We start from the raw sequence: 7,500 nt of genomic DNA, 5'->3' as shown, positions 1-7,500 counted from the left end.
TATATTTATGAAAATCTTAGTATGAAATATGGATTCAGCAATCATGTAGCTATCACAGTAAGCTCCTCTTATTGATTTGGCTATCAGTCTACATAATAATCAATTACACATTAAAGATCTGACATCTGCCTTGGTAGACACCTACAAGATCATCCACTATCTTTCCAACAACAACTTTGGGCATCTCCACTGACGGGCCCCTCTGACTGAATAAAATGTTAATACTTATGATATGCAAATTAATATTACCAGTTTCCTGTTACTCTGAAATTGTTCAAAATGATCCAGGCACCTCTGATGAGCGTCCAATAATATTTGAAAATCAATTAAGGTTGTTCATGTTTTCTCAGTCTATGGAGAAACAGCTAAAGTTTTCTCTCTTTTACTTGTTTCCGTCATTTGACTGCGGCCATGCTGCAGCACCGCCTTTTAGTCGAGCAAATCGACCCCAGAACTTATTCTTTGTAAGCCTAGTACTTATTCTATCAGTCTCTTTCGCCGAACTGCTAAGTTGTGGGGACACAAACACACCAGCATCGGTTGTCAGGCGACGTTGCGGGGACAAACAGAGACACACAAACATATACACACACATACATATATATATATATATATATATATATATATATACATACATATATACGATGGGCTTCTTTTAGTTTCCGTTTACCAAATCCACTCACGAGGCTTTGGTCGGCCCGAGGCAATAGTAAAAGACACTTGCCCAAGGTGCCACGCAGTGGGACTGAACCCGGAACCAAGTGGTTGGCAAGCAAGCTACTTCCCACACAGCCACTCCTGTGCCCTGTTTATAAATCTGTTATATAGGTTACATATGTCTAACACCTGTGGACATGCTTACAAAATCAGAAAACAACAGACCAACCATGACTTTCGGAAATGTGTTTATCATGCTCAGAATCGCTGAAGCATGGAATAAACTGCCTGAATCAATTGTGAGTTGTCAAGAACACTGCATCCTTCCAAACTTCCATGCTTCCTGAAATTCCTCAACACTACACCTCATCTTCTTGCTATGACTCATTCACAGTTCTTTGTCCTGTTTTTTATGCATTATTCTTTCTACTGTTCATACAGGTTTTGGTTACCTTTTCCGAAGAGTTGTAGTGCACCTGAGCATTGTATGTAATAAGTTCATCAATTATTATTATTATTGTTATTATTATTATTATTATTATTATTATTACATGCATGCACACACACACACACACACACACATATATATATATATATATATATTGTGGTGGAGGTGATATAGAATTATAAATGTGTGTGTGTATATATATATATATATATGTTTATTTCATAGATATGTGTATATATATATATGCATACAAACACACGCAGATAGATAGAGAGATAGATAGTGATTGATTCATAAACAATATATACATGAATATATATATATATATATGTACACACACACACATACACACATACTTATATATGCATTTATGTATAGACTTAGATGTATACAAGCACATGTATATGCATAATTATATATATATATATATATATCTGGGAAAATTATTATTATATATATATATATATATATATATGTATTTATATGTCAGTATATATATATTTTCATTTATATTTAGCAGATGGAATGGAGTGACTCAAAGCCTGTGAGTTGCGTGCATTCATACTTATTAAACATATATATAAATATATATGTACATAAGTGTGTGTAAAGATAAATGGACAGACAGACAGACAGACCGATAGATAGAAAGATAGATAGAAAGATAGATAGAAAGATAGATAGATAGATAGATAGATAGATAGATAGATAGAGAGATAGGTGGATAGATAGATAGAGAGATAGGTGGATATAGATAGATAGATAGAGAGAGAGAGAGATAGATGGATGGATGGATGGATAGAGAGAGAGAGAGAGAGAAACAGACAGACAGAAATCAGATAAACAACATACACACACACACACACACACACACACACACACACACACACACACATTCCTATAGTTTCCCTAAATGAACCACCATAAGCACAGCTGGGTGCTTTTCCAAAACTATAATAAAATTAAATTAAAAAGACAAAAAGCCAGCAGCATAGCTAAGTGCAACGAAGCTGCATCTAAATTGCATTGCCACTTTCGCATCTATTTCCCCTACCTGCTGCAACAACGGCAGAATACACTGCATGTGTGTGCAAATATATGTGTGTGTTTGTGTGTGTGTGTGTGTATTTTACAAAGTGTTCTGTTGCATTAACCTGAGGTTGCAGTTTCACTTCCTGAGAACAGCATCGAATCATCTTAGGGGTTGTAATGGTGGTGGTGGTGGTGATGTTGATAGTGGTAATGGTATTGGTGGTAGTGGTGGCAGCCTTGATGGTGGCGGTGATAATGGTAGTGGGAGAAGTGGTCATGGTGTATGGGGGTAGTTGTGAAGGTGGTAATGAGGGTGGGGTGGTGTTGATGATGGTGGTAGGTATTGTGGGGTGGAGGCATAATAGAGATGGTGAAAGGGTAACATTGGCAGGTGTGGTAATGATGGTGGTGGTGATAGTGGCAATGGTGAAGTTAGTCAATGGTGATGGTAGCAGTAGTAGTAATGACAAAGGGAGCGGCTGCTGATGATGGGGATGTTCCGGTTGTGTGGGTGGGACTATTATATATGTATATATATGTGTTTTTTGTTTATAAAATTCTTTTTTTTTTTTGCACTACGACACCAGAATCAGATATCATGCTGTTAGAATATTGATCCGGCATTGAACAATTTGGTGATGACGGTGCAAAAACCGTTTTGATGACGCTGCAGAATTTTTTTGGCGGTGTTTCACAAATTGTTGTTGAAAGCTCAGTAGAATTAAACATAGGAATCATTCTGTTGAGAAGCAAACTTTAAGCTGTAGATTCTTGAGTATGTGCATATACATAGAATTGCATGTGTGTGTATGTATATGTGTGTGTGTATTTATCACATACATGTATTTATATGTATTTATATATATATATATACATATGTATGTATGCAAATATATACATATAGATATGTGTGTATATATATATATATATATATATATATATATATATATATATATATATATATATATGTATAAATGTACACACACATATATATTCATACATATAGATATGTGTGTATATATATATATATATATATATATATATATATATATATAAATGTACACACACATATATATTTATACACATACATAAACACATGCATATACACACATATATATATTCATACACTTTATATCAATGTGTGTGTGAATGTGTCTATATATATACATATATATCATACATGTGTACACATATACATGCATACATATATATACACATATACAGACATACACACACACACACACATATATATATATACATGCATGCATGTATGTTTCTGTGAGCATGCATATGGTAGTGCACCGAGCTGCAATGCATCGTTGCATTTAATGCAGTGTATGTTGGCATGTTGCTGTGCCTTTATATGCATTCACATGCATCAATACATATATAAATACAAATGTATACATGCTGGTATGGCTGTGTGGTTAAGCAGCTTGCTTCCCAACCACATGGTTTGGGGTTCAGTCCCACGATATGGAACCTTGGACAAGTCTTCTACTAAAGCTCTGTTCTGAACAGAGCCTTGAGTGTGGATATGGTCGATGAAAACTGAAAAAAGCTCATTGTATATACATGCATATATATATATATATATATATATATATATATATATATATATATATATATATATATATATATATATACCAGAGTAAGCACATGAAATGTGCAACAAGGTGGAAAAAAGAGTACTCAAATACCAGAGGTAGAGTAATATGCTTTATTTAAAAGCAGCAGAAATATAACAAAAAACCGTTACTCTGAGTTTCACGTTCCCGTTCATCGGACAGTTTTGTTAGAAAAGAAAAAAAAATATATATATATATATATATATATATATATATATATATATATATATATACAGGGTGTGATGGGTAAACTGTGTCTATTTATATTTTTAATTTCACACATGTGCAATATTTGTTTTTGATTTTTTTTTGACAACACAGTATAGTAAGGTCAATTGGGCACCGTTTGTGAAAAAACAGCACCCTCACGCAATTCACTCTGCTAGAAATTTGAAAACGACATGCTGTATTGCTTGGCATTCACACTGGAAACTCCAATATGAACATTTCAGAGCATTTGGGTGTCAATCTGAGGACGGTGCAATCTGAGGACGGTGCAATCTGAGGATGTCTACTGAGAGTATTAAAAATCAAACATCCAATTAACATCATGGTATTTGGAGTGATTACTAATGATGGTGACGTTATGCCTCCATTCAACTTCCACCACAGCCTCAGACTCAACATGGGGGTCTACATCAAATGTCTAGAGGAGGCAATGCTACCCTCCATTCAACTTCCACCATGGCCTCAGACTCAACACGAAGGCCTACATCAAGTGTCTAGAGGAGGCAATGCTACCCTGGGTCAAGAGGGGTGGCTGCTGGAAGACCCTATGTCTGGCAACAGGACTCTGCACCATGCCACACAAGCATGGCTGTCTGACAATTTCTGTGACTAAATCACCCCTAACATCTGGCCACCTCACTCCGCAGACTGCAACCCCCTTGATTATGATGTGTGGGGCACAGTTGAGTGAGAAGCCAGCAAAACTCTTTGTCACACCAAAGATGAACTGAAGGCAAGAATTATGACAGCATTCACCAACTTAAACGAGGAGACCATCAAGAAGAGTTGCAGGAGATTCCAAAGTTGTCTAAAGGCCATGGTTGAAACCAATGACGATTTTATTGAATAAATTTACTCTTCAGTATTTCAAGATATTTTTATGTAATTTTGGTAAATATATCTGTTAAAATGAGGTGTCAGTATTATTTTCATTTTTTGCGTTAATTCAAACAACAATATATTCACTGCACCCTGTGTATACATGGTAAATGAAAGACAGAAGATGGAAGATATGAGAATTTGTATTAATCACGATTGTGAGCATGCATCAGTGTGATTATGTAGTAAAAAACTTGCTTCTCAACCACATGTTTATGGGTTCAATTCCATTGCATGGTACTTTGGGCAAGTATCTTCTACTATAGCCCTGAGCCAAGTAATTGAAAGAAGCCTGCTGTACATATGTGCATGTATGTATATATATATATATATATATATATATATATATATATATTTGTGTGTATGTGTGTGTGTGTGTGTGTGTGTATACACATACATACATACATACATATATACATACATACACACATACATATGTGTGTGTGTGTGTGTGTGTGTGTGTATATATATATATATATATATATATAGGTGTGGCTGTGTGGTAAAAAGCTTGCTCCTCAATCACGTTTCTGGGTTCAGTCCCACTGCATGGTACTTTGAACAAGTGTCGTCTAATATAAACCTGGGCTAACCAAAGCCTTGAGAGTGGATTTGGTAGATGGAAACTGAAAGAAGTCCAACGTGTGTGTCTGTGTTTTGGTGTCTGTGTTTGTCACTCCCCACTGCTTGACAGCCAATGTTGGTCTGTTTATATCCTCATAACTTTGTGGCTTGACAAAAATAAAAAAATAAACCAGCCTTCAAAAACGATTGAGCACTGGGATCAATTTGTTTGACTAAAACCTTTTGAGGTGATGCTCCAGCATGGCCAGGGATATAGAAACCACATATAATCTAAAATCCAATTACACAGAGAAATTCTCATAGTGACATCTTAAATCCTCACATCAAAAATATCCAATTTAATTTGACAGAATTTAATTAATTTGAATTTCTTTTTATTTAATCTCATTTTGTACATAGCTGTCGTGCAAAACAGTGAGTGGTACACTTTGGCCTACTTTAGGGTCTTGAACTCTTAAGTTTCTTCCGTTTTAGGGTCTTGAACTCTTAAGTTTCTTCCGTAAACCTAAGGTTGAGATGCAGTTAAATATGAAGTAAATTTTATAGCCATACCAAGTTTCTAAATCTCCTCTTCATTTTCTATTTTTCTCTCTGAAATCTTAGTAAATAGCACAATCCATTAGCCCCAAATAAATAAAATTAATTTGCTTTGAACTACATTTGTGGACAGATCTGAATGAAGGTGGTTACGAATATAACTGCATATTTTCTATGCAACAGAAACACGTGTTGGACATATAAACCAATTAAGCTATACAATTAACAGTAAAAATGAAGATTGATAGAAATAATATGAAGGTGTGACAGTTTTTGTACTCTTTGTGATTGTTTTGGATTTACACACCTGTAAATATTCATAATCCAGTGAAGCAAACCCAGGATTTACCTGTCAGATGAAATACAGTCAGATTGCTCACCTTAATTAATCCTAGGTGCCTCTTACTACTTAATGTGATTAGTCAGAACCTGGAATATACCTCAGAACTTTTAAGATACCCACCTGGATAATTTATTCTATATAATTATTGCATTTATATAAATATATATAAGCGTAGTCGTGGCTTTGTGGTAAGAAGCTTGCTTCCCATACACATGGTTACTGGGTTCAGACCCAGAGTGTGACACCTTAGGTAAGTGTCTTCTGCTATAGCCTCAGGCCAACCAGAGCCTTCTCAGTGGATTTGGTAGATGGAAAATGAATAAAACCTATCATATATATGTATATATATATATTTAACGACAAATTTAAATATGGACGAAACCTAGAAATGTGGTATTGATCTCCTATTTTTGACTTTTGTTTGATTTTTGTTTGTTCTCAAATGTATTCCCTGAAGACATGTAAGGTAACTTATATGTTTGACTTAAATTTGGCGGTCAAATATAGCTTTATACAGAAATGTTGACAAAGGAATAAATTACAATAATAACGGATATTAGTGTCAAATCTCTCTCTTAAATTTAAATTTAAAACTTTGGATTTATATATATATATATAAATTATATGTATTTATTTTATCCTAATTAATAATAATTCGACGATTCCTATGGATCGCATAAATTGTAATTCTTCGAAACATATGTCGGAATAAAGTATGCAGTTATAACATGCGTTCACTCCATTCCTTAAATAAATATATTATATATATATATATATATATATATATATATATATATATATATATATATATATGTATGTATGTATGTATTTGGGCGCTGGAGTGGCTGTGTGGTTAGTAGCTTTCTTCTCAACCACATGGTTCTGGATTTGGTCCCACTGCATGGTACCTTGGGCAAGTGTCTTCTGCTATAGCCCTCAAATGAGATCCTACTGTGTGTATATATATATATATATATATATATATGTATGTATGTATTAGATATTTTTTGATTTTAGATCACCTGCAAAGGTAAGACGTTTGTGGTTGGACTGCCTTTGATCATGTGTCTGCCTTTCAGTGATAACCCAAGGGCTAAACCCTCAACTTTTGCTACAGACTGCCTCCAATCAAACCATCACCGCCGCCACCGTCACCACACCTT

The sequence above is a fragment of the Octopus bimaculoides genome, chromosome 29, assembly GCF_046866305.1.
Source record: "Octopus bimaculoides isolate indiv1 chromosome 29, ASM4686630v1, whole genome shotgun sequence".
In the NCBI taxonomy this organism is placed as follows: domain Eukaryota; kingdom Metazoa; phylum Mollusca; class Cephalopoda; order Octopoda; family Octopodidae; genus Octopus; species Octopus bimaculoides.
Note: the sequence above shows the minus strand (reverse complement) of the source record.